Source organism: Mobula hypostoma, chromosome 15 (genome assembly GCF_963921235.1).
Source record: "Mobula hypostoma chromosome 15, sMobHyp1.1, whole genome shotgun sequence".
NCBI lineage: Eukaryota > Metazoa > Chordata > Chondrichthyes > Myliobatiformes > Myliobatidae > Mobula > Mobula hypostoma.
The window spans coordinates 59,533,643-59,561,629 of record NC_086111.1 but is presented as its reverse complement, the minus strand read 5'-3'; the positions used below and the strand labels follow the sequence as shown (position 1 = coordinate 59,561,629).

Here is a 27,987-nt window from a genome sequence, read left to right as displayed (position 1 = left end):
CCTTGTTCTAGTGTCCTGCAGAATAGATCTGTCTCTGTCTTTAGCAACCTACTGTTAATCTGAAAATAAATTTAATAGAAAAGAACATTAATCACTTGGTACATGATAAATATATATTATCATCCATTAGTCTTGCGAGACCATGGATCTGCGCCTGGAAAGACTTCACTCTCCAGGGCACAGGCCTGGGCAAGGTTGTATGGAAGACCAGCAGTTGCCCATGCTGCAAGTCTCCATTCTCCACGACACCAATGTTATCCAAGGGAAGGGCATTAGGACCCATACAGTGTCATCGCAGAGCACTGTGTGATTAAGTGCCTTGCTCAAGGACACAACACGTTGCCTCGGCTGGGGCTCGAACTCACGAGCTTCAGGTAGCTAGTCCAATGCCTTAACCACTTGGCCACATGCCCACATATATTATCAACATATTTTCATAATGTTTATTCATTATGTGAATATTATGCCTAAGAAAGGCGACATCCATCATTAGGGATCCCCAGCACCCAGGACATGCCCTCTTCTCATTGCTACCATCAGGAAGAAGGTACAGGAGCCTGAAGGCACACACTCAACGATTCAGAAACTGTTATATTACGTACCTGACTGCTCCAGCTTCCAAAGTTTAGATACTCTAACTCTCTGGAATATGCATAGCTGGTGAGGCCCCTTTAAAGATTCAGGACCAGCCCCTCTAACTGGCGGCCATGTTTTGATGCCAGGGTTTTCAGAATCAGAATCAGGTTTATTATCACCAACGTGTCGTGAAATTTGTTAACTTAGCAGCAGCAGTTCATTGCAATACATGATAATATAGAAAGTGAAAAATAAATAAGTAAATCAATTATAGTAAGTGTATGTGTGTATGTATATATATATATATATATATATATAAATACACACACACACACACACACACACACACACACACACATAAATAATAAATTAAAAATAGTGCAAAACATAGTGAGGTAGTGTTCCTAGGTTCAATGTCCTTTTAGGAATCATATGGCAGAGGAGAAGAAGCTATTCCTGAATCGCTGAGGGTGTGTACCTCCTTCCTGATGGTAATAATGAGAAGAAGGCATGCCCAGGGTGATGGGAGTCATTGATAATGCATGCCCCCCCATTCTGAGGCACTGCTCCTTGAAGATGCGTTGGATACTGCGATGTCTTGGAGTTTAATATATAAAGAGCACCTGAACTGAGGACTGTTTGGTCTACTTTGGATTGTAGTCTAGCGTCTAGTTTAGAACCCTGTCCCCGCTGTGTCTTGTATCGTGTCTCGATTCTAGTCTCAGATACTCCAGCACTTGGGTCCTAACCATCCTTGTCAAGGTCTCTCGTCACAGGAACAGCTTCTTCCCCTCTGCCATCGGATTTCTGAATGGACATTGAGCCCATGAATACTACCTCACTACTTTTTCACACTACTTATTTCATTTAACTATTTTATATGTTGACAGTAAGTCAGCCTTTATTATTATGTATCCCTCCATTGCAGGACTCTGCAGAAAGTAGTGTGGACAGCGCAGTGCATCTGTGGATGTGAACTTCCCACTGTTCAGGACAATTAGAGAGACAGGTGTGTAAAAAGGGCCTGAAGGATCATTGGGGACCTGAGTCACCCCAACCACAAACTGACCAGCTGCTACCATCCGGGAAACGGTACCACAGCATTAACGCCTGGATCAACAGGCTTCAGGACAGCTTCTTCCACCAGGCCGTCAGACTGATTAATTCATGCTGACACTATTGTATTTCTAAGCTCTATTGTCTGTTCTGTTGTATATCTTACTGTACATACTATTTATTACAAGTTACTATAATTTGCACATTGCACATTCAGATGGAGATGTAACATAAAGAATTTTACTCCTCCCTTATGTAAAGAGCATAAGAAATAAAGTTGGTGCAATTCAATAGAATTCAATTCAATTCAATATTGCAATGTACTGCAGGTGCAATAATACCAAACTTCATGACATATGCTGGTGATATTAAACCTGATTGATTCTATTCTGAAAATTACATTTGAGAAAATCAACATTTCTAAAGACAAAAAGAGACTGCAGAAGAACTCAGGCGGGTCAACAGGAGGTAAGAAATTTTTGATATTTCAGGCTGAAACTCTACATTAGGACTTCTATGCTGGGGTGGAGATGGAAGATTGTGGCAGGTAAATGATAGGTGGAGGCAGACAAAGAGGAAGAGGGAAAAGACAACAGATGGAGCAAGGTGGGGAAGGGGAATGTGGATGGGGACCAGCTGCTGCGGGGAGATAAGTAGGAACACCAATGCTGGTTTCTGGTAAGTAAGGGAGTTACGAATGGAAGCCATTAGGGGAGAAGAGAGTTGGTTTCTTCTGATTCTCTAGTACAGATCCTGATGCAGGGTTTTGGCTCAAAATCTCAATGATTTCTTTCCTCTCTGATGCTGCTAGACCTATTAAATTCTTCCAGCAGACTGTGTGGAGGAGGAGGTACAGGACTGTGACACAGGAGCTGTTAGTCTAGGTGACAAGTGTGATGAAGTCTTGAAGACCTACACTCAGCATTTTAGGATCAGCCTTTTCCCCTCTGCCATCAGATTTCGGAACGGTCCAGGAACCCATGAGATGGTGCTACCGAACATATGTGGCAGTCCACTGGTAGTTCAAAAGGCGAGAAATATGACTAAAGTCATTACTAACAACACCTTATTTGAAGTAAGTTGTGGTAAATTATCACCAGAAACAATGAAGAGGTGAGTGGAAGCAAAGTGAGTTTGAGGGATGAGCTGTGCTGGTACATTGCAGAATCGGTGCAGATGAGTGAGCCATTCAGAGAGGAGAAGTTGAAGCAGAGGAGTTCCAATGCCTGTACAACTGACCCGTGTGCAAAGCTGGATCACTCTGGGCACTGAGCTGATTTGTAGAGTTTGAGAGCAGCTTCGGTCTGGGCAGCAAAATCTGGGCCCGAGGGAGTCGCTGGGCGGCATGATCTAGGCCTGGAGCCTTTCACTGTGAGGTACGATACGCAATTTGGATAATTTAAATGCCGGCCCAGATAGACTGGAAAAACAGGTTGTCAGGATTTCGCTCGCTCTCTGTGATGTTCACTGATCTCTCCATAGCACTGAGGCTATGAAGTCTGCCTTGGTAACTATGCTCTGTGCCTGCTAATATGATCAGCTTATACTAAGGCTTTGGGCCTACTCCGGACTGCTCCAGGATTTGGATTTAAGGACTCACTTTGGCTTGGGATGTTATTGCTGGCTTCTGTTGTTTGCATGATTTGTCGTTCTCTCTTGCGTGTTGGGTGTTGGTATTTATTTGTTTTTTTTATTGGTTTCTTTCCGGGTTCTTGCTTTGTGGCTACCAGTAAGCAAACAAATCTCAAGGTTGTATAATTTATACATTCTTTGATAATAAATGCACTTTGAAACTTGGTACTGCTATCACTAAACAACAGATTTTGTGACATGTCAATGATAAACCTGACTGATTCTGAACAGTTCTATAATGATTGTAGAACCCACTTTCAGGTGAGTAATGGGTATTGGATGTTTTCTGGGCACAATGCTTGCACTTATCTAATGCTAGACTTGTGTCACCAGCCACAAGGTGAAAGGTTCCTTCCTTTGGCGCAACCACCAAAAACAGTCCTTACATTTATTCACAAGCATCTGCTTGTGCTCGGGAACTGAACCCGATGGCTGATGGCTGGCACTGTAAACTGTTATGCCAATTGCTATGATACCATGCTGCCTGATCATGACACAGTTCCTGCTCATCCAGGTGACAACCGTAACGGAGGCAGAGGTGAGGGCCACTGCTTTGGTGCAGTATCTCCCTGATCCAGCTAGATGTCTGTTCTCTGCCACTAGGGAACAACATGAAGATCTGAAAGGAGCAGCAATATAGCTCACTGTCTTCATTGAACAGCAACCTACCACTCATGAGAAAATTGCTGACCTCACCAATCAGCGAGGTGTCATTTGTGAGTAGATTGCTGCTCTAGGTGGTGGCAGGGATCCAACTCAGGAATATCAAGAGATCGTGCTGGTGGAGAGATCTTTCTCATCGGTGGAGTGATCTATGCTGTTGTATGAATGGAGTCACTAGAGAAAGTTACTAGTAGATACAAAGCAACTTCTTTATTTGACAAAACAAGGTACAGCAGGCATGATATGGAGATGTTTTTAGTTGAGAGGTCTCCTGGCCCAACGTGGAGCTCGATATTTTATGTGCCAAACATCAAAGGACAACTCTATATTTACAATGTATGGACAATGCTTTCTTTGAAATCACATACAACCTTCACATCTCCTGGTTCACATCCACACCACAGACATCCAAGTGAATTTTAATCAGCATTGTCTGGTCTGGGATTCACAGCTTTTAGGAACCTATTGTTCAGAGCAGCACTCCAAATTAAGTCCACGATACATTTTCAGATGCGAAGACTGGTCGCCAAAGTCAGTTGCTCAATGTATATGTCCCAAACCCAAAAATCACTCTAACAGTCTACCCGTGGGCAGATCTGCACGTTGGTGGAGCAATTCTAGCCATAGGTAAATCTGCACACCAGTGGAGTGATCTACCCACGGGCAGATCTGTTCGCTGGTGGGGTGATCTACCCACGGGCAGATCTGCATGTCGGTGGATTGATTCTGCCTGTGGGCAGATCTACACGTCAGCAGAGTGATTCTACCTGTGGGCAGATTATTCTCCTACAAACACTAAAATGTTCATAGGAAAACATGCCTCTGCTCTGTATGGCCCCTGCACTTATTCACTTCTTCAGAGCGAACAGAGCCCGACTCAGATTAGACAGAGAACCAGCTCCAAGGTAAAGAGTGAATGCAGCAGAGGCCAGATAGACACCCATAGATTCAACAGTTGTCAACTGAGTTGGCCTTGGAATTGAAGGTTGAAATAATGGGTAGAGTTCTGAGTCCAGGAGGGTCATCAACCTCTGGTCATGCCGTATCACCTGGGTCACCTGATATCCCCTCTCCTGAAGTCACCAGTCCATCTTCCAGCATGGCAGTTCAGTTGGTTCACGCAGCCTTGCTATACAGCTACCCAGTATAGATTGTCCCTGAAATTGGTCCTGGCTATTCAGGGTAAGGGTTCCTATGAGAACATCAGAGTCTTCCTCAATACCTGCGAAGTGGGCTGAGTTCCCAAATACTATATCAAAGCCATTGTGTGGTCTCAGGCTAAGAGGGCAGCTTCCTCCTAGATCAGTCTGCAGTGCAATGCTAGAATATTAAAACACACTTAAGATCTGAAACTAAACAGGCAAATGTCAAGAAATTTAATTAACATATTACTTCCTGTACTTTATTGTAAATAGTTCTCAAGACACTAGCAATGTTCAAGCATGTTCCTCATTTAGGGCAAAGAGCATGGTTCAAAACATGGAGAAAATTATACCATTATGGCAACTACCAGCATTGTTTCAGACCACACAGTAAGGAGGGGGTTAAAGATTTTGGGAATCCATATTCTTTCCAAAGGAACTAATTTTGAGGCAGAACCTCTTCCCTCACTCAGCTGGGGGATGAGGTTCTTGATGTTCGCTGAGGACTTTCTCAAGTATCCTTCTTCATTCTCCTGCTCTTTTTTTAAAAAATTAATTCAGTCAATCAAAGTCCATCCCAAATTTAATACACACAAAGTGCTGGAAGAACTCAACAGGTCCGGCAGTATCTATGAAAGTGAGTAGATAGTCGACGTGTCGGGCCAAGACCCTTCCTCAGGACTGAGAAGGAAGGGGGAAGATGCCAGAGTAAAGAGCGGGAAGGGGAGAGAGGCCAGCTGGAGGGTGATAGGTGAGCCCAGGTGGGCGGGGAAGGCCAAGGGCTGGAGAGGAAAGAATCTGATAGGAGAGGAGAGTGGACCATGGAAGAAAGGGAAGCGGCGGGGGGGTGGGGGACACCAGGGGAAAGCAGTAGGCAGGTGAGAAGAGGTAAAAGGTCAGAGTGGGGATAGGTAAAGAGGAGGGGGGAGAATCGGCATTCATGCCATCAAGTTGGAGGCTACGCAGATGGAATATAAGGTGTTGCTCCTCCACCCTGAGGGTGACCTCCTCTTGGCACAAAAGAGGAGGCCTTGGACCATTCCGAGTTGCTCCTACTGTGAAGCAGTTGCAAGTCAGCCACATTGGCGAGTCTGAGTCACATCTGTATCCCAAGGCAGGTAAGGACGACTGATTTCCCTTCCCCGAGAGAACATTAATTAAAAAGACAGGTTTTTAACAACAACCTGGTCCTTTCATCAATTCCATTAATGAGACCAGCTTTCTGTTGAAAAGTTCTGGTGCTACCTAATGACTGGAATTTACATTCCTGCCACGATAGGACTGAACTCGTGTCTCTCAATCAGTGGTCCAGGACTCTGACTGATCTGCCAGTAATTTATTCCCCACACCACGGTACACTACTGTTTCCTGTCCCTCTGTGTTCAAAGTTCAAAGTACATTTATTATCCTAATATGTAGACTATATACAACCTTGTGATTCGTCTCCTTACAGGCAGCCCCAAGACATCATCCTCATCAGGTGCCATGCCCAGTTTGAGCTTTGACTGCCATGGCCCACACACTCCTGTTTCGGGTCAAGTGGATCAATTCATTGGTATTCATTTCCAGTTCTCTGGCTGCTGTCTCCATCATCATTTGTCTTTGTCTTCCTCTTGCTTTCTTCCCTTCAATCTTTCCCATAATTACTGTGCATTCTAACTCCTCTTTCCTAATCACATGTCCAATGAAATTACGTTGCCTTTTCATGATGTCATAGATTATTTCTCTTTCTGTGTTTGCTCTGTTCATGACATCCTCGTTAGATATTTGTTTCATCCATGATATCTTTTGCATTCTCCTCAAAAACCACATCTCTGCTGCTTCAATTCATTTCCTCATGTTACTAGATATTGTCCAACATTCTGAGCCATATAACTGGATAAACGTAACATTTCAGTACTCTGAGGTGGGTTGTCATGCCTAGTTTAGTATTGGTCAGTATACTCTTCATTCTTGTAAAGGTGTCTTTTGCCATCCCTATTCTTCTTTTATGTCCATGTCGCACCTGCCATCTGATGTCACCCAGCTTCCTAAACAGCAAAAATTCTGTACTTGTTTTATGTCTTCCCCGTTTATTTTCAGCCTACAGACAGGATTCTCCTTCTTTTTGGATATCACCATACATTCTGTCTTTTTGCAATTGATAGATAGACACATTTTTGCACTTTCTTCAACAATTATATCAATTAAGTTTTGTAGTTCTTCCTTCGTACTTGCAATTAACACAGTGTCATCTGCATATCTGAAATTATTGATATTTTCACTGCTAACTTTGATTCCCAAGATGTCTCTTATTTTTTGTAATATTGTTTCACTGTATATATTAAATATGTAACGCTCAGTAAAATTGGCTCGTATATGTCTAGGGGAAATCCCACTCAGCACCGGCCTCAATGCTTCCCGCGGAGTCGGTTGCCGCCCGAATCAATCCCAAACATCAATCATCAGCCAGCACACCCAGTACATTTTACCAAGTACACTTTATAGATATTACTAATTCTATAACATTAATATAAATTTGATACAGAAAAGGAGGTAATGAAAAAAAAGGAGCCAAGATTTATCAAAGTCCAAGTTCTTCGTGCGCCGCCGTTGGAGCTCAATCGATTCCTGACGACCACCCGGATCCTGTTGACTCACGGCTCGGGACCACCCGGAGTGATCGACCGGAGCATTTCCGCACGTCCGCCGTCCTCCCCGTCTCTCCTCCGACTCCCCGTCTCTCCCCCGACTCCCCATCTCTCCACCGTCCTCCTCGTCTCTCCTCCGACTCCCCATCGCTCCACCGTCCTCCTCGTCTCTCCTCTGACTCCCCTTCTCTCCGCCATCCTCCCCGTCTCTCCTCCAACTCCCCGTCTCTCCGCTGTCCTCCCCATCTCTCCTCCGACTCCCCCCCAAAAACCCCGTCCTCCGTCTCCCCGTCTCTTCCCCGACTCCCCGCCAAAAACCCCATCCCCAGTCATATGAGACAGCATTATCATCCAAAAACAAAACGATACATGAACACCCATTGGCTAATAGCACCCTGCTGTCTGTACTAACTCAAGCAAATGTCTAGCTAGAGACTTCTTCAGCATTTAACATAACAAAGAAGCATTCCCCAGTATAACATAACAAAGAAGCCATTTTAAATTTAACATGAAAAAAGAAAGACCCCGTACAAATAAATTAGGGGAGAAAACATACCCTTGTCTAACACCTTTCTTGATTTTCGTAAACTGACACACTTCTCCATCTTTTCTTACACTGGCAGTTTGTTCCCAGTACAGATTTCTGATTAGGCAGAGGTCTTTCGAATCTGGATCTAGAGTTTTCTGTAATATTTCAAATAACTCATTGTGCTTCACTTTATCAAATGCTTTTGTGTAGTCAATAAAACAAACAAACAAACAAATCTGTTTGCACTTGAATAGCTCGTTCTGATAGTATCCCTAACATCAATATCGCATTTCTTGTACCTTTGTCTTTCACAAAACCACATTGTTCTTTACCTATTTCAGCTTGTATCTTACTTTTAGCTTTTGTCATCAAAATTCTTAGAAGTATCTTGGTGATATGACTCATTAAACTTATGGTCCTATGTAATTCACATTCTATTGCTCCAGCTTGCTTAGGAAGAGTGATAAATACTGATTTTTTCATCTCTTTTGGTATTATTCTAGTCTCATAAATGTCATTGATTAAATCAGTAAGTTTTTCAATTCCATAATCTCCAAGGGCAATAATTTGTTCTACTAATAATTCATCAGGACCTGCAGCCTTTCCTTTCTTCATCTTATTTATTGCATTACGAACTTCAGATTGTAAAATACTTGTACCTTCAATGTTTTTCTTAATTTCTGGTTTTTCGCCTCGATCGCCCCAAGACAAAGAATCCTAATAAAATCCATTAAAAAAAAGACCATCAAACCCCCCCAAAAAAAACCCCACAAATCGCGTAACCAATAAAAGTAAGCAAATAAGATTCAGAACTGAAGTTCACGAAAAGGTGTCCAGAACCATGACGCCAGTCGCCTTTCTGCGCTTTCTGTTGCATTTGCTTGACTGGGCTGTGCAGCATAGAGTGTGTAAAGGTGAATTCTCCATAACGAAGGGTGGTATGTATTACAGGACACTCCTGATGCTGACAACAGGATGTATATGGACCTTACGACTCACTAAAGGACAGAGAGACCTTGGTGTACATGTCCAAGGATCCCTGAGGGTAGCAGCACGACGTTCCAATTTCAAAGTTTTGTCCAAGTACGTATATATCACCATGTACTATCTTGCGATTCATGTTCTTGCAGGTATTCACAGGAAAATAAGGAAATACAATAGAATTTATGAAAACCTATACATAAACAAATACGGACAAACATCCAATGTGCAAAAGTGACCAAATTGTGCAAGTAATAAACAAAAAAAGTAAATAAATAATACTGAGGAGTTGAGTTGCAGAATCCTGGAAAGAGAGTCTATAGGCTGTGGAGTCAGTTCAGAGTGGAGGTGAGGGAAGGTTTCCACATTGGTTCAGGGGCCTGATGGTTGCGGGGTAATAACTGTTCCTGAAGCTGGTGGCATGGGAGCTAAGGCATCCTGCCCGCTGATAGTAGCAAGAAGAGAGCATGACCCGGATGACTGGAATCCTATACAGATAGGTAAATGGGATGAAGAACGAATGAGAGATACTTGTCTTTCTTAGTAGGGTCATACCATATAAAAGCTGGTAAATGGGATTGGTACAGATGGTACTTGAGAATTGGTTTGGATTTAGTGGTATGACCCTGACATTAATATAAAACAGGAGTTAGATCACAGCTGGAGTACCATGTGTACTTCTGGTTGCCATGCATTATACTTTAGCAGAAGAAATTCTGGGATGAAGTTTTGAGCTTTTGAGAGAATTTCAGCTATTGGGGAAACTGGATTGACCGGGTTGAAATGCGCTCCCACAGGAAATATTGAAATCGTATCAATCAGCAGACAAGTACCTGACAAGAAAGAACCTGCGTGCTCAGGTCACGACAATGTTAATCAATAGAAATTGTGTTGTTTCTGTTGGTTTAGACAGCTGCGTTTCAGGAACTGGAGAATTACTGCAGTTCTGGTCGTTCACCAGTAGGTGTCAGCAGCTGATGCACGGAGACAAGGAAGTGAACTGATTACTTACCGGGAGTCGTATCTCATTGGATCACTAGCGGACGCACAGCATTTAGCTCGTTGGCAAGGACGTGAAAACTGTAAGGGAAGGGTACAACTGTAAGAGCGAGATTACTTTATCTGTCCACATCAAGCAATTGCGTTTCGCTGCAAAATAGGGAGATTCCAGTTTGCTGCCGTTAACAAAAAAAGTCTTTAGCTTGGAATGCCTGTCGAGGTCCGTTGTAAACATAGAGGGCAAGGGAACAACTTGTTCCACTTAAACCAGTTGTAGCCATAACAACACCTCCTGCAATAGTCCACTGCTACTAAATAAAAACATGAAGAGTATTACAGAAACTAAATACTAGATTAATAGTGAGAAAACACCTCACTGTTAGTTTAAATACTCGCTGTGGAGTTTGGAAGGTTTTTGAGCAGCCTAACTAAGATCTGAAGCTCTCCACTCAGGTCACCCAAAGCCACCAGAAAGTCCTTTCAAATTGTGAGTGAAGTGGGATGTTCTTGTTAGACTGAAGTTGTAATTAGAGTCGGGAGATTTGAACTCCAGTTGATGTGAGTGTAAATATAAGCATTGTACGAATAATTCAATCAATTAATCAAAATAAATTTATTATCAAAGAATGTATAAATTAAACACCTTGAGGTTTGTTTGCTTACAGGCAGCTGCAAAGCAAGAAACCCGAAGAACCCAATTGAAAAAAAAGACTGTAACTACTGTGCTGAAAAAGAGTGAAAAAAAAAATCACACATCGCGCAAACAATAGACATAAACGACAGCATTTCGAACCGGTCAGGGTCCTTGGATCCGCTTCCCAGAACAGTTGGAGTAGTAGGCCCAAGCCTTGATCTCATTTCATCATATTAGCGGGGCAAAAACGCTGCTAAACTCGCAGAGCCGACATCCACCGGAGAGAGGAATGAACATCACAGGAGAGTGAGCAAAATCAGCCCACACTCGCCTCCGTACTCGAGCTTTCCAGTCTATCTGGGCCGGCGTTTCAATTGTCTAAGCACCAGGTAATGCCTTACTCTAGACCCAGGTCCCGGTGCAGTGACACACCTGGGCCGCACAGCCCAAAGCCGTTCTTGATCTCACCAAATTGGCTTGGTGCTTGGAGCGATCCAGCCTTGCACCCGGGTTAGGTGGGCGGGCATCAAAACTCTTCCATAAGCTTGAGTACATTTTATGAAATTGCGAGTAAGTTTGAGCCTGAGGCCAGTTACTGACATAGATCATGATCAAAAACCCCATGGTCCAATTTCACTTTTAATGCAACTTCAGCCGGAAATAAATGCTAGCTTATTATGGTCTCCTCCCCGAGGCCTTGTCGTGATTTGGAGGTTTGCGTGCCTCAATGACCCGGAGAGCTACGTTGGCTGTAGTTAGGGTTTTATTCATTGGCTCTTGGAAGGGTTACCCATGCCAAACAGGTCATAGGGTAGAGGCCAGATTAAGAGCAGTCCACTGGTCCTCCAGGTTGGGGGGTTCAGCTCAGCGCTAACGACTCTAACTGGTAAAACAAAACTATTATGGAGTCAGCAGTGAGGAATCCTTCTGCATCTGAGGTGCCAACAGACAGAAATGGAGAGACTTCATTACTGTCCTAAACAGCAGCAGTGTAATGGGCACTAAGCTTAATTACTGCCCAATACGCAGATGATACTTAGGAGAGCAACGAAGGTCTTCCGTGTCTATCTCTACAGAAGGGTTCTTCATTGCTGTCTCCATAACAATTGCTTTTTGACCAGTCAGGGTTGTTAGCCCTGAGCTGAACCCCCAACTCTGGAGGACTGGTGGGCCACTCTTAATCTAGCCTCCACCTTTTGACCTGTTTGGCTTGGATAACCCTACATAACTCTCCAGGTCGTTGAGGCAGGCAAAACCTCCAAACCTCGACAAGGTTGTGAACCTCTTGGAGGAGACCATAACACGCTAGTATTTGTTTCTGGTTGAAATTGCACAAGGCCCTGACTCCAGCCAACATAGCTCTCCAGGTCATCGAGGCATGCAAGCCTCCAAACCCCACGACAAGATTGTAGTCCTCTTGGAGACAAGCTTGTTATGGTCTGGGTAAAATTGAATTTTACACAATTAGTGCCATGCTTTTGAATCTTTAATTCTACCTCGAAGTTTTTTGTCACTTTAGAATTTCTTTTTGCACTGGTGCAGTCTGCACGAGTATCCTTTGCAGCATTCCATTTTTAAGCATGCATTACTGTACTTACTGTTGTGTTTATTACCATCTATACTATTTACTCTGTGGCCTTCATGCAAGCAAGGAATTTCATTGTGTGATGGACAGTCATTGTCCAGGGCCCAGGGGTCTTTTTGCCGAGCTCAGCTTTGTAACACAGCAGCTGACTCTTCCAGGGGCCGAAGAGTTGTTTTTGAGCAAGTTAAGCTCCCAACCAATACTCCTTGTTGAGCTACTTGTCATAAACAAGAACCAGTCTTCAGCTCTAAATGTAAATTGCAAGCAATAATCAGTCTGAAGCTTTGCAAACGAACCGCTGTCTGCAGAACACAGGCTGCTGGCCCACAGCATGGGGCTGGCTGATCAAGAGATGCAGTGCAAGACAATAGGGTCATGTTAATTGGCCTGCACCAAACCAGGCAACACTGGCTACGTTATTTAGTTCAAAGAAGCTTGCAGGCTAGACTGATACTATCACTTAGCACATGAAAATTCAAGATCCTTTAATGTCATTTCCTATACACAAGGGTAAGGAGAATGAAATAATTATTACTCCAGATCTGATGCAGCACAAAAAAAGATAGAGAACACAATAATAATACTAATAAAACACAATAAGTAAATATAAATATATAAAATAGCTTATATACATCGATTGTATATCCATAAAATGACACGAGGCTGTACATACGGTTACTGATGGGAAATAAAGTAGTGGTGGAGCTAGTAGGTGGAGGTATGGATCTGCTTTACTATTTGGGATAAGTAACTATTTCTGAGTCCGTTGATCCTGTGTGGATGCTACGTAGCCTCCTCCCTGATGGGAGTGGAACAAACAGTCCATGAGCAGGATGGGTGGGATCCATCATGATGTTATTGGCCCTTTTCCAGAACCTTTTTGCATGTATGTGATGTCCTGCAGACAATTCACGAAACTACTTCTTCTTCCTCTTTTAAACACACTTCTACTACTAATCTGCGTGCAGCTGGAGCCAGTGATTTACATGTTGAGTGATCTGGCACTTTTCCAGTCTCCCAGCAAATTTGGCATGGTTGAGAGTGAGGTTAAGAAAGGAGTGTGCCTAATGGCAGACCGCGAACCCATGATTGGCTTTAATTCTCAATCAACTCGCCGACCAAGGCTCTGCGGCCTGCGGTCAACGGACGACACAGCACGCAATTGAGCTGGACTGAACTAAACTGAACGTCTCTGAACTTTTCCAAAGACTCTGCAGTTTGATGTTTGATACTCTGTGTGTTTGCTGTTTGCAGGATTTGTTCTTTGTCTTGCGCGTTGGGTGTGTGATGTTTTATTTGACTGGTCTTCCACAGTTTTTTTTTTGTTATGTGCTGTCTGCAGGAAGATGAATGTCAGGGTTGTGTACTAAATACATACTTTGATAATAAAAGCACTGTGAATCTTGAATTTTATCTAAATTTAAAATGTATCACTAAAATAAATGAACTGTGTTTAAGGCTACTTTGTTACAAACAGGGAAGTGATCAAGTCTTTGAAGAGTAGGTGGCTATAGTATAACTTCCCCTTAGTGAGGGTACCCGTAGCTATTGTATCTACAGTGGATAGGGCTTAAGATCTTCGAGTTCAAAATTTCATGGGCAGCAAAACCAATACCATCACAATTATATCCTGGAGTATGTGGCAGAGTGGTGCGGACAGCCCAGCACATCTGTAGATGTGAACTTCCCGCTATTCAGGACACTTACAAAGACAGGTGTGTAAAAAGGGCCTGTAGGATCATTGGGGACCTGAGTCACCCCAACCACAAACTGTTCCAGCTGCTACCATCCGGGAAACGGTACCGCAGCATAAAAGCCAGGACCAGCAGGCTCCGGGACAGCTTCTTCCACCAGGCCATCAGACTGCTTGATTCATGCTGACACGACTGTATTTCTATGTTATATTGACTATCCTGCTGTACATACTGTTTATTATAAATTACTATAAATTGCACAATGCACATTTACATGGAGGCGTAACGTAAAGATTTTTACTCCTCATGCATATGAAGGATGTAACTAATAAAGTCAATACAATTCCATTTAATAATTCTAATCTCATCTAATTTTCTATTGTGCTCACCAGGACCTTGACTATTACAGGCTTTAAACAGTCAGCATCATTCCACCCTAACAGTCTGATGTCTACCCACTTTCAGGTTGATGTCTTAATAGTTTTTGCAACACAGACGAAGTGCTGGAGGAACTCAGCAGGTCAGGCAGCATCTATGGAGAGGGATAAACAGTCGCCGTTGAAGATCTCCCCCTCAAGATTTCCAGCATCTGCAGAATCCCTTGTGGTTATTATTATTTTTTGTCTCAGTCATTCCTTCCCATCCTTCTCTCTGTAAAAGTGCTCAGAACTTTCCCACCCCGATTTCCTGCTCGCCTTTCTCCTCCCTCCAATCCACAAGGCCTTTTCTACTCTCTGTAAACATTGCTGATGATAATGCATTTATTTTAAAATATAGTTTATGTAAATGAATGAAAATATTAATATTGATTAATTCTTTCTTTTTAGTTCAAACGAATGGGTGGGTTTGATTTTTTGTATGCCAGAAATTAAGCTAATTCAAATTTTATCCAAAGCTCCAAGATTTAAAGGTTAGGAATCAATCCTGGACTCTTCCATGCTTCAGTGCACACACAGGGAAGTCTGGACTGTATTCTGCAACCAGTCAAATGTTCTCCACAGAACAAAAGACAGAATGTTGGAGAAACACAGCAGGTCAGGCAGCATCCGTGGATGGAAATGACCCACTGAGATTCTCCAGCATTTAGTTTGTCACCCCAGGTTCCAGCATCTGCATTCTCTCATGTCTCCTTTCCCCATAGGACACCAGGCCAGTTTTTAGCATGCTCCAGTCCAGTACTTTCAGCAAACCATTCCTGCTGTTGACGCCTGTTCACCATTGCCCATTCCAATCAACAAAATACTACTTTAAATTTTGCAACGCACGCAAGGTTCAGAAGGTAGCATTCTCAAGCAACAAATTACATGTCAGTTGCCAGTGACATTAAACCCAATTCTGCTCATGTTGCAGACTCAAACCCCACGTTATAGAGACCTGACAGTAACTTTGAGGTGAGCATTCCAGTGAATTGAGAGAGTGTAGTATCTTTCAGATGAAATACATGAAATACATGCTCAGTAGGAGGAGATTCGCCCAAATATCCGTCTAAGGTGGACGGAGGTATTTTGAAAAACGCTTAGTGTGGACGCTTGTCGTTTTTACTCGAAACCGGCATTTTCAAAATTATCCGGCGTAGTGTAGACGTAGCCTCAAACTCTTGTTCCTTCAGGTGGAGTTGCATAATTGCTTAGCAATATTGTGAAAGAAAACATGGTAGTTATCACTAGCACCTTGAACAATGCAAATCTTCCAAGCAACATAAATGAGTATTTAATCTGCTCATCAACACGATGCCTTTTGTGGAAGTTTATTGTGTAGTAGAGTTAAAGAGTCATACAGTAAACAGCACAGAAAACAGGTCCTTTGGCCCAGTATATACATGCCAACCAGGTTGGCCATCAAAGCTGTCCCAATTGCTTGTGCTTGGCTCAATTTCTAAACTTTCCTTTACCACATACCTGTCTAAATATCTTTTAAATGCTGTGCTGTACCTACCTCTACCTTTTCCTTTGACAGTTTGTTCCATTTACACACCATCCTCTGTGTGAAGTTGTCCTTCAGGCATGGTAATGTAGTGGTTAGCACAACGCTTTACAATACAGACTACCTGGATTTGATTCTTGCCTGTAAGGAGTTTGGACATTCTCCCCGTGAGAGCGTGGGTTTCCTCCCACAGTCCAAAGACGTACTGATTGGAAGGTTAATTGGTCATTGTAAATTGTCCCATGATTGGGATAGAATTAAATCAGAGTTTGCTGGGCACCATAGCTCGAAGGGTCTGAAAGGCCTATTACACGTTGTATCTCAATAAATAAAATTTTAAAAAGTAGCTTTTAGATCTTTCTTCTCTCACCTTAAAGCTCTCCCCTACAGTTTTTGATTCCCTTTCTCTGAGAAAGATTGTGTGCATTCACTCTATTAATGCCCCTCATGATTTTATGCACCTGAATAAGCTGACCTCTCAGTCTCCTATGCTCCAAGGAATAAAGAGCTAACCGGCCCATCCTCACCATATAACTCAGGTCCTTAAGTTCTGGCAACGTTCTCATCAATCTTCTTTGCACTTTTTTCAGATTAAAGTCAGATTTCCAATAAGAAGATAACCAAAATCATGTACAATACACCAGGTGTCACTTCACCAATGTCTTGTACAATTACAACATAACGTCCCAGCTCCTATACTTCATAGTCTGACTGATAAAGCCCAGCATGGCAAAAGTCTTCTTCACCACCCTATCCACTTGTGACATCGCTTTCAGAGAACTACGCACTTGTACCCCCAGGTACCTCCACTCTACAACACTCCCTAAGGCTTTACTGTTGTGACATGAACAAAATCACCAGAAAGACACAGAAGCCAGCAGATATAGAATTGCTTTATTCAATAAAAACAAACACAGGGATCATATTGAGACACTCTTGGAGGAAGAGGCCTCCCAACCCAATATTTCATGATATTTTTATATGCTAAAGATCAAAGTTAACAGCAGGACAATTCTATAGTTACAATGTATCTACAATGCTTCCTTTGAATTACATATTGTTTTCACACAACTTCTTTGCACCCACACTCCAGACACCCAAAATGAATGTTAATCAGCATTGTCTGGTTTGCAATCACCTCCAATGTACAGATCCCTGAAAACTATTGTTCAGTGTGTGGTAACTTCTACCTTGAAAAAGGCACACTTGACAACTTCATGCCCAAGAAACAACTTTATCTCGGACTTCAAAACCTTATGTATACACAGCAGCTTTCCACAACCCGTACGGCATGGCAGGAACACTATATACAAAGCACACTGGAAGTAAAAAGAACAGAAGTAGAACCCCCCATTATCCTAATTAGTATTAACTTACTTTTAATAATGCTCAGATTACAACACTTCTCCCCCTTTAAAATCCAACATTCCCCAAATGTAAAAACTAGGAAATAAAAACAGTGGTGTTGTTAACTTGTATACCCCTGAAAACTTATACTAGTATCTCAGCAACAGTTTATCAATACAAAACATCTGGAAAATGTGATGGATTCAACATTCAATCTAACAACAATATAAAAAAGAACTGTTCCGTCAAAGATTCAGTTTGTCAGGAGGTTTGCAAGTGCGCTGTGATCTGCACACTATCCCCGGTGACCCAGCAGGCACTGCTGGTGAGGGTGTTTTGGGTGGATCTGGTTTTGGGGGCATGAGAGGGGTCTGTGTGTCTGCGTGTCTGCATGAGAATGTCTATCCTCCTCAGGGGATCCTGACCCCTCTGCCAGCGTCTCTCCCTCTGGCAAAGTCACTGGTGGACATGCTTCCACCGTAGTCTGTCTCACAAATGGGAACTCCATGGAACTGTCTGCCTCTGAGCCGGTATCATGACGCAGGCACACATGGTCCTGATGTCTGCGGAAAACACGCCCATCACTCAGCTTCACAACATTGGAGACGGGACCACTCTGCTTAAGAACAACCCCAGGCAGCCATTGCTGATTGTTTCTCACATGGACATTGTCATCCGGTTTTAACTGCCTCTCTCACACATGTTGATCATGTCCCTCCTTCTGCCTTTCCTGCTTTCTTTCCACTTTTGCCTTCATGTCCGGGCGCAGCAGGTCCAATCTTGACTTGGGCCTACGCCCCCATCAGCATCTCTGCTGGAATGCGGGCAGTCGTAGTCTGTGGCGTGAGGCGGTATTTAAACAGGAAACGTGAAAGCTGAATGCTAAGAGAGTCCCCTGTCATCTGCTTCAGGCCTTCCTTCACTGTCTGAACAGCCCACTCAGCTAAACCATTGGAGGCTGGGTGGAAAGGGGCCATCCAAATGTGATGAATGCCATTCTGCTGCATGAATTCACTGAACAGCTCACTGGTGAATGTCGGGCCATTATCAGTGACCCGAGTGTCAGGCAGCCCGTGGACTGCAAACACCTACCAGAGTTTGTCTATGGTTGAGGGGGCTGTGATGTTGCTCATGATGTGAGCTTCGATCCATTTAGAATGTGCATCTACCATGACAAGAAACATCTGCCCCATAAAAGGGCCAGCAAAGTCCAAATGTAGCCTAGACCAGGGGTGGTCTGGCCACTCCCATGGGTGCAAAGGAGCTGGTGGTGGCACATTCTGATTAGTCTGACATTGTGTGCATGATTTTACCTTGTTCTCCAGATCCTGATCCATTCTTGGCCACCAAACGTAGGATCTTGCAAGGCTTTTCATCCGAGACACCCCTGGATGAGTCTCATGAATTTCCTCCACAATCTGTGAACGGCCAGGGGGAGGCACGATGACCCTCGCCCCCCAGAAAATGCAGCCATCCTGCAGACTGAGTTCTGTCTTGCGTTTGGCATAAGGCCTCAGTTCCTTTCCTTCCATAACTCTGCGCTAACCTTGTAAAAGAAAAGACTTGATTTGGGACAGGACAGGGTCCTTCTCTGTCCACTGCCTGATCTGGGTCACCTTTACGGGTGTCTCTGACAACCTCTCCAATGAAAACACAGTCTCTGGAGGCACATATGTAGCAACAGGTGTCTCAGGTAAAGGTAGTCGACCTGCTCTGTATACTACAGTATACTGGTAGGCTGACAATGTAAGAGCCCAATGCTGTATCCTGGCTGAGGCTAGTGCTGGGATGCAGTTAGTCTCACTGAACAGGCTCATCAGTGGTTTATGGTCCGTATAAATTGTAAATACGCGTCCATAAAGGTACTGATGAAAGCATTTGACCGCAAAAACAATGGCCAGACCTTGTTTGCCTAGCTGTGAATATTCCCTCTCTGCAGCTGTCAGGGTACGTGAAGCAAAACCAATAGGCTTCTCTGAACGGTCCTCCATTACATGTGAGAGGACTGCCCTGACTCCATAGGGCGAGGCACCACATGCCAGGGTGATCTCCTTGTCTGGGTCATAGTCAACAAGCAGCTTCGCTGAGTGGAGAAGTTCTTTCACTTCCTTGAAAGCTTTCTCCTGCTCTTCACCCCACTGCCACTTAGTGTCATTGTGAAGCAGCTTATACAGTGGGGTCAAAACCCTTGAGAGGTCAGGAAGAAGCTTACCATAATAATTCACCATGCCCAAAAATGATCTGAGTTCTATGATGGTCTTGGGGCTTGGGGCTTCCTTAATAGCTCTCACTTTGTCCTCCACAGGGCAAAGCCCCTCAGCTGTGATCTTGTGTCCCAGGTAAGTCACACTCGATGCCAGGAACACACATTTTCCACGTTTCAACCGCAGCCCTGTGTCTGAGAGCCTCTTCTGCACCCGTTCTAAATTAGCCAGATGCTCCTCCTCCGTAGCCCCCGTGATCAAAATATCATCAAGGTACACTGCTACGTGTGGAATCCCCTGCAGCAAAGTGTCCATTGCCCTTTGGAAAATGGCAGGACTGGACGCCACTCCAAACACCAGGCGATTGTACTTGAATAATCCCTTGTGCGTATTTATTGTGACGTACACCTTTGAATCCTCGTTGAGCAGCAGTTGTTGGTAGGCGTGGCTCATGTCCGGCTTTGTGAACAGCTTACCCCCTGACAGGGTCGCAAACAGGTCATCCACCCGTGGCAATGGGTATTTCTCCAGTCTAGAGACCTGATTCACCGTAAGCCTATAATCCCCACATATCCTCACCGTTTTGTCTGCCTTCAAAACTGGAACAATGGGAGCCGTCCATCTTGAAAACTGGACGGGCTCAATAATGTCCAGCCTCTGTAACCGTTCCAGCTCCTCCTCGACTTTGCCTTTCATGGCATAGGACACCGACTTGGGGTTAAAAAAACGTGGTGTAGCCTCAGGGTCGACATGGAGTTTCACTGTCACGCCCTTCAGTGCTCCCAGCTCATCCCTGAAAACGTCACTGTACCGCTGCAGAATGTCCTCGTCATGTGTGCACATACTTAATTTCATGCCAGTTTAGCCGGGTTTTGCGAAGCCAGTCGCGACCCAAAAGACTGCGCCCCCTGCCCTTAGCTATCATTAGCCTGGCTTCAGCCTTCTGACCCCCGGCTGAAATATCCACACATAACACCCCTAAAGGAGGTATGGGCTGCCCCGTATAGGTCCTGAGTTTGAGCTTTGACGGTCTAATGGGAGGCAGGTTGGACCCCCATGTCCTCCTGTAGGTCTTCTCACTAATGACTGATGCAGTAGCCCCTGAATCAATCTCAAACTTAATGTCCTTTCCCCCGACAGTGACTATGGCATAATATGGTTCAGGTGGTTCCTCATCCGTTTCCACTCCAAACATGTTGTAGGCACATGCTGTCTCTTCATCTGCTTCTTCTAGATAATGTGTGGCTGCCTGAGCCTGTCGAGCTTTCCCCTGCCCAGGCTTAATCTTACCCTTTGAACTTCTGCACTTTTTAGCTAAATGTCCCTTTTTGCTATAAGCATGACAGACAGTGTCTTTGAATTTGCAATCATTTGCATAGTGCGTCCCTCCACACTGGAAACATTCCACCCGCTTTGCCTGTTTACCAGTCTCTCTCCTGACTTGGTGCACTGCCGCCAACTGCGACCCCCCATGTCCTTTCTGGATATCCTTGACATTATTAGCAGCCATCTCCATGCCTTGGGCAATCTCTAAGGCTTTCTTGAAAGTGAGCGGTGGGGTTTCCCCTAACAGGCGGCATTGTATGCCGTCATTATTAATGCCGCATACCAATCTATCACAGAGTATGTCTTCCAACACTGCTCCGAAATCACAATGTTCCGACAGCTGCTGAATCTCGGCCACGAAATTGGCCACAGACTGACCTGGCTTCCTGAAACGGCTGTGAAACTTACACCGTTGGACTATCACAGAAGGTTTCGGATTGTAGTGGTTCCCCACGAGCTTGACCAGTTCGTCATATGGAATGTCCCCTGGTTTCAGCAGTGTGGCTAAATTCCTTATTAGCTTGTAAGTTTTTGCCCCACACACACACTCAGGAGAATAGAGCGCTTCTTAGCCTCCTCAGTAATTCCATTAGCACAGAAAAAGTGTCCCAACCTTTCCTCACACTCCAGCCAGTCCTCATTTCCTTCCAGAAATTCGCCGATAGTTCCAAACGTAGCCATCATGAAGCTCCCGTTTGAAAAACATGCCAATACATTCACAAAACCAGTTTACCTTGTTGCCAAAAATATGTGGTAACTCCTGCCTTGAAAAAGGCACACTCGACAACTTCATGCCCAAGAAACAACTTTATCTCAAACTTCAAAACCGTTTTATATATATACAGAGGCTTTCACAACTCGTATGGCAAGGCAGGAACACTATATACAAAGCACCTCAGAAGTAAAAAGAAAGGAAGTAGAACCCCCCCCATTTTCCTAATTAGTATTAACTTATTTTTAGTAATGCTCACATTACAACACAGTGCTACATTTTAAATTTAACATACAATCCATGCTCATGTTTGAAGATTGGTTGCTGGTGAAATTATTATTTGCAATATAGCCTAACTCCAGAATATGCCCTAACATTCCCGTTCACTGTGGAAACCGTACCCTGGTATGACTTACCAAAATATAGTACCTCACACTTATCTGAAGTGAATTGCCATTTGCCATCCTTTGGTCAATTTACCGAGCTGATCAAGATTCCACATAAATTTTGGTAAACTTTTTTACTGATGCAGTTGAGCATCATCAACAAGCTTGCTAGTTTTGGATTATACATTCACATCCAATTTACTTATTTAACTGACAATGGGTCCAGCATCAGTCCCCCATGGCACATTATAGTTGCAGTCTCCAGTCCAAAAAACACACTTGCTGATCACTTTAAATAATTTTATTGGCCGTAAATTGTTGTGGGAGTTGAAGAGAGAGTCATAACATGAAGTGTCGGGGACGAAGTCAGGTAAACAAACAGGTGCAAAACGGGGAGTGGAAAGAAAGAGTCGAGGGGAAAATCTTTAACAGGGAAAAATAAAGAACCATTCCTTTCTTTCCCTTGACTAATGGTTGTGGAAAATTCTAAAAATTCATAGATTATAATTGCTCATCTCAAAGTATAGTTCATTCTTCACTCGTGTATTGTCCCTTGGCATCTTGTTTTGTGTTTTCCTTCATGACAGAGGAAGGTTGAATTACTTTCCCCTCTTGTGCCTCTCACGAAGGACACTTTAGTCAGTTCAAAATAGATGAAGTGTGGGACTTCCCAGTTCTGCACACCAGCCTGTTTTTGACATATTTGCTGAGTCATTGAGGAAACAGTGCTTCCTGAACGGGTGAAGTCGAACCCTCCAGTTCTGAGGCACTCATACCATAACTGAAGTTTGTAATTCCCAACATAAAAACTAATACTTGATGCAGATCCTTTCTCATCCCTGATCCCACCTCTTTGGAGTTAATCGGCAAAGTCTGCCAATTCAGAGGATGTTTTCGATTTAATTCATAGTGGCCATGACGATTGCGAGCTGGGGAATGATAGCAAGCTGAAGGCTGCACTGACACAACTGCATTGCTGGGAGGAAGAAAAGACAGAGGATGTTCAGATCTATAATGAGTTGGGAATGGAAAGGGAATTAGAAGAGCTTGGCTCAGCAGTGTAGACCGAACATTCTGCTTTTCCTATGAAATAAATAAACCCGCTTATTCCCCAACGTGCATCATCCTTATGGGAACAATGTCTCATGGGTGGAAATGCAATGTCTAGCCTTGGGAATGAAGTGAGTATAAGGGGACAGTTTGAGGATAAAGGGGAAGCCTTTTAGGACCGAGATGAGGAAAAACTTCTTCACACAGAGAGAGTGGTGAATCTGTGGAATTCTCTGCCACAGGAAACAGTTGAGGCCAGTTCATTGGCTATATTTAAGAGGGAGTTAGATAAGGCCCTTGTGGCTAAAGGGATCAGGGGGTATAGAGAGAAGGCAGGTACAGGGTTCTGAGTTGGATGATCAGCCATGATCGTACTGAATGGCGGTGCAGGCTCGAAGGGCCAAAGGGCCTACTCCTGCACCTATTTTCTATATTTCTATGTTTCTATAAGAACCATGCTCCATGTTTTCGGACTGTGAGCTTTCATCTCGAGATTTTATTTCTCTACAAATTCCTGCTTTAAGTAATTTAACGGAGACTCAAGACACCAGCGGTGCTGGAATCTGGAGCAGCAAACAATCTGTTGGAAGAATGCAGCAGGTCAAACAGGAAAGAAATTGTGGACGTTTCATGTTGAAACACGTTATCAGGGCAGTAATTTGATCATTTGCTTTAGCCATTATTTCCCTGCTGATACTGCCAATACCTTTTACTGAATGTTTTGAGCGCATAAAAGTGAGCTTGGAATAAAAGAAAAGCCAAGATCAAGTTCAAAATTAGCTGGCTCAAATATTACACAATGCCCTCAAAGTTTAAGTTCCACGTTTGGTAGCTATGGAATTTATGTCAGAGCAATTTATTTTTCTGTATGAGTAATTAAGGTGAGAACTACTATTATTCCATGAAAAATACATTTTAGAACTAATCCATCAGACCATAACACATAGGAGCAGAATTAGGCCATTTGGCCCATCGAGCCTCTTCTGCCATTTAAGCAAAGCTGATCCATTTCCATCTCAAGCCCACTCTCCTGCATTTTCCCCATAACCTTTCATGACCTGACTAATTGAGACCCTATCAACTTCCACTTCCACAGCCAAAAGTGGCAACCAGTTTCACAGATTCACCACCCTTTGGCTAAAGAAATTTCTCCTCATCTCCATTCTAAATGGATGTCCCTCTATTCTGAGATTGTGCCCTCTGGTCCTAGACTCCCCACATCCACTCTATCTAGGCCTTTCAACATTCTATAAATTTTGATGAGATTCCCCCCTCATTCTTCTAAATTCCAGAGAGTACAGGAGCAGAACCACCAATCGCTCCTCATATGATAAGCCTTTCATTCCTCAGATCATTTTCATGAACCTCCTTTGAACTCTTTCCAATGTCAACACATCCTTTCTTGGATAAGGGGCCGAAAACTGTTCACAATATTCCAAGTGAGGCCTCGCCAGTGCCTTATAAAGCCTTGGTTTTATATTCTAGCCCTCTTGAAATGAATGCTAACATTACATTCCAAGTTGCTAATTGTAACGAATGCCTTATTTCTGGAAGTGGCAATCAAAGTACACTGGTGATAAGTTACAATGAGAACGATAAGGTGAAATGAGATAGACATTGAGAAACATTTAATGCTGTTAAGGCAATAATTTGATGTCAAAACCACAGCATTGCCATTTTTAAAATTACTTACACCTCTGTATCCGAAACATCTAAGAGAGGAGCTTCTTAATATTCCAGTTGCCTATATTGAGATTACTTAACTTAATGTATCAAGCTAGCTCTGACCAGTTTAGTGGGTCATGCAGGTGAAATAAGACAGGTACAAAAATACACTCAGTGGCCACCTTATTAGGTACAGGAGAGGGGTGCAATGGGGTCTATTGCTGCTGTAGCCCATCCACTTCCAGGGTCAACATTCAAAGATGTTCCTCCTCACAGCTTCCTCTCATTCCACCTGTCGTCTTCTTGTCAGCTTGAAGCAGTTTGGCCATCCTCCTCTCACCTCTCTCATTAGCAAGGCCCACAGAACTGCTGCTTGCTAGATCTTTATTGTTTTTCGCACCATTCCCTGTAAACTCTAGAGACCGTTGTGTGTGAAAACCGCAAGATATCAGCAGTTTCTGAGATACTCAAACCATCTGGTACCAACAATCATTGAACTGTCAACATCACTTAGATCTCATTTTTCCCCATTCTGATGTCTGCTCCAAACAACAACTGAGCCTCTTGACCATGTCTGCGTGCTTTTATGAACTGAGTTGCAGCCACATGATTGACTGATTATATATTTGCATTAGCAAGCTGATGTACACCTAACAAAGTGACCACTGAATGTGTTTTTGTTTTATCAGACTCAGTTAACCTTGCAAACTAATTTGGATTATTCCTGCATCCATCAGGACTCTTTTTGCTATTACTGAGTCATCCCAATATTGGGAGTTCTGCATTCAACAATTCAAAGTGAGGCACCTTTTTGGTGGCTATTTGGTTCTAGAGAGGTTGGGCCCAGGCCTGTAATGGTTCAGACTCTTTGTGATCAAATCTCAGTGTTCAGAAGATCTACTCTTTTGTATTGTAATTATTGCTGTCTAGAAAATCAGGTCATTTAAAAAATTTCTTTTGTTTTGAATCTAAATGTTGTATACACTTGGAAGGAGAGGGGAAAGACAAAAAATAGCTTTCCAACCTGATGGGCTTTCGACTTCACATGGGACTGTAAAACTGCTAGAATAGTTAAACCTCATTTCTTCACAGGAGGATTGAAATGCCCAAGGCACAAAGCCATTATCATATAAAATATTCATCTTTTCATCAGTATAAAAATGCAAATTTCTTTCCATAAATTTTTGACTAACAGATGTGTACAAATAACAGAATGTATCCGCAAATGTACAACTGATACCGAAGTGATTGTCTAGCTTTTTCACACACAGTTTTTCCAGGTGGTTCAGCATGGTTCAGCACCCTCTTCTTCCTCTCACACCAATTCTTCATGAGGGTTACTATTGATTAGCTGATCCTGCACTCCAAAGGCACTGAAAGGGCGCTCCTCTCATGGAAGTTTTATTCCTGCTAAAATAGGCTATTTCGTGCACCTCTGAGGTTTATTCCTCGGCAATTTAGTGTTCTCTCCTTTCTGTTTCACTTCCATGAAAAAGCGCATTTTAAAAATTATTCCATAGGACTATAAGACACAGGAATCAGAGTTAGGCCATTCAGCCCATAAAATCTGCTCCACCATTTGATCATGGCTGATCCATTTCCCTCTCAAGTCCATTCTCCTGCCTTCTCCCCATAACCTCTCACACCCTGACCAATCATGAACCTATCAACCTTACAGCACAGAAGCAGGCTCTTCAGCCCATCTAGTCTGTGCTGAACAGTTATTCTGCCTAGGCCCATCAGCCCGCCTTTGGACCGTAGCCCTCCATACTCCTCCCATCCATGTACCTATCCTAACTTCTCCTAGATGTTGGAATTGGACCTGCATCCTGCTCATTCTACACTCACACCACCCTCTGAGTGAAGAATCTCCCACTCAGGTTCTTTTTAAACATTTCGCTTTTTCTTCAGCAAGCATATATCTTGAATTTCGTCAACTGGATGAACTATAATAGTGATCCATTGTCAATGCAACAGCAAAATAAAGAATGTCAAATAAACATATTTTAGAACAATGCCAAGTACAATTGTAGATAAAAGATTCTCCATATTGTAAGGTCAGATAGTTAATGCACGTACCTTTATATCTCACAAAAGCTTGCACAGTTGCCAAGTGATTATTCTGCATTCTTCACCGATGAACAATTTATATCTCCCCAGTAGTTGGTCTCTCATTCAGATCAGCGATGCATATCTCAGAGACCAATTTAGCCAAGCGCTTTTACAATTTGCAAACGTGCAATAAATATTGTAATCACCAAAGTGACTAGCCAGCTGCAATAATCTAATAAGCAAAAGCAAAACATGTGATCATGGTGAGCTCAATGTTTTTGGAAGATAAGAATTCCCTGGTGAATTACTTAAACCACCCCCAGCTTTTAAAAAAATGAGGCAATTGGAATGCAGTATATTGTTAAGGTTAAACCAGTAAACCATTTTGAATTGCTATCTTTATTTCACAAAAAGGAGAAAATATATATTCATGCTATATTACGAAGTATGATGTGTCTAAGTATATTACTTACAAACTACCCTCAGTGGCCACTTTATTAGGTACACCTATACACCTCCTCATTAATGCAAATAGCGAATCATCCATCGTGACAGCAACTCAATGCTTAAGAGCATGCAGACATGGTCATGAGGTTCAGACCAAACATCAGAAAGGTGGTCTAAGTGACTTTGACCGTGAAATTGGTGTCTGACGGGGTGGTTTGAGAACCTCAGAAATTGCTGATCACTTGAGATTGTCGTGCACGGCGGTCTCTCGAGCTGACAGAGAATGCTGCAAAAACAAAGAGAGTACCCAGTAAGTAGCAGCTCTGCGGGTGAAAACGGCTTGTTAATGAGAGAGGTCAGAGGAGAAGGGCCAGACTGGTTCAAGCTGACAGTAACTCAGATAACAGTGCATTACAACAGTGGCGTGCAGAGGAGTACAATATGTCAAATCTTGAAGAGGATGGGCTACAGCAGCAGAAGACCTTCGGCATACACTCACTGGCCACAGGAGGGACCAAATGAAGAGGCCACTGAGGGTGCGTACGTTAACCGCCAACTTGAATGGCAGCAAGGCTCACGACAAATGATGATTCCAATGCAGGGTTAAATTAATGGCAGATTAGAGAAACATGTACTGTAGCTAAAGAGGCATATAGCAAAAAAGTCAACATTACTAATAAAAACATGTTCCACAAACCCTGTTGAAACTTCTTTTAACTTTGTCTCCCTCTCCTGGGGAATTGGAGAGACTGCA

General features: G+C 43.3%; 2 long non-coding RNA genes across 2 annotated transcripts; one reads left to right on the top strand and one right to left on the bottom strand.

Annotated features, from left to right (window-relative positions):
• LOC134356902 (uncharacterized) lies at window positions 1-27,682 on the bottom strand. The gene is made up of 4 exons (XR_010020460.1): window positions 27,260-27,682; window positions 26,814-27,018; window positions 10,222-10,289; window positions 1-59 (listed from the first exon to the last, which is right to left on the bottom strand). It is a non-coding gene; the product is annotated as an uncharacterized LOC134356902 (long non-coding RNA).
• LOC134356903 (uncharacterized) lies at window positions 10,626-16,339 on the top strand. The gene is made up of 3 exons (XR_010020461.1): window positions 10,626-10,766; window positions 10,874-11,231; window positions 14,587-16,339. It is a non-coding gene; the product is annotated as an uncharacterized LOC134356903 (long non-coding RNA).
• Window positions 27,683-27,987: the final 305 nt, after the last annotated feature.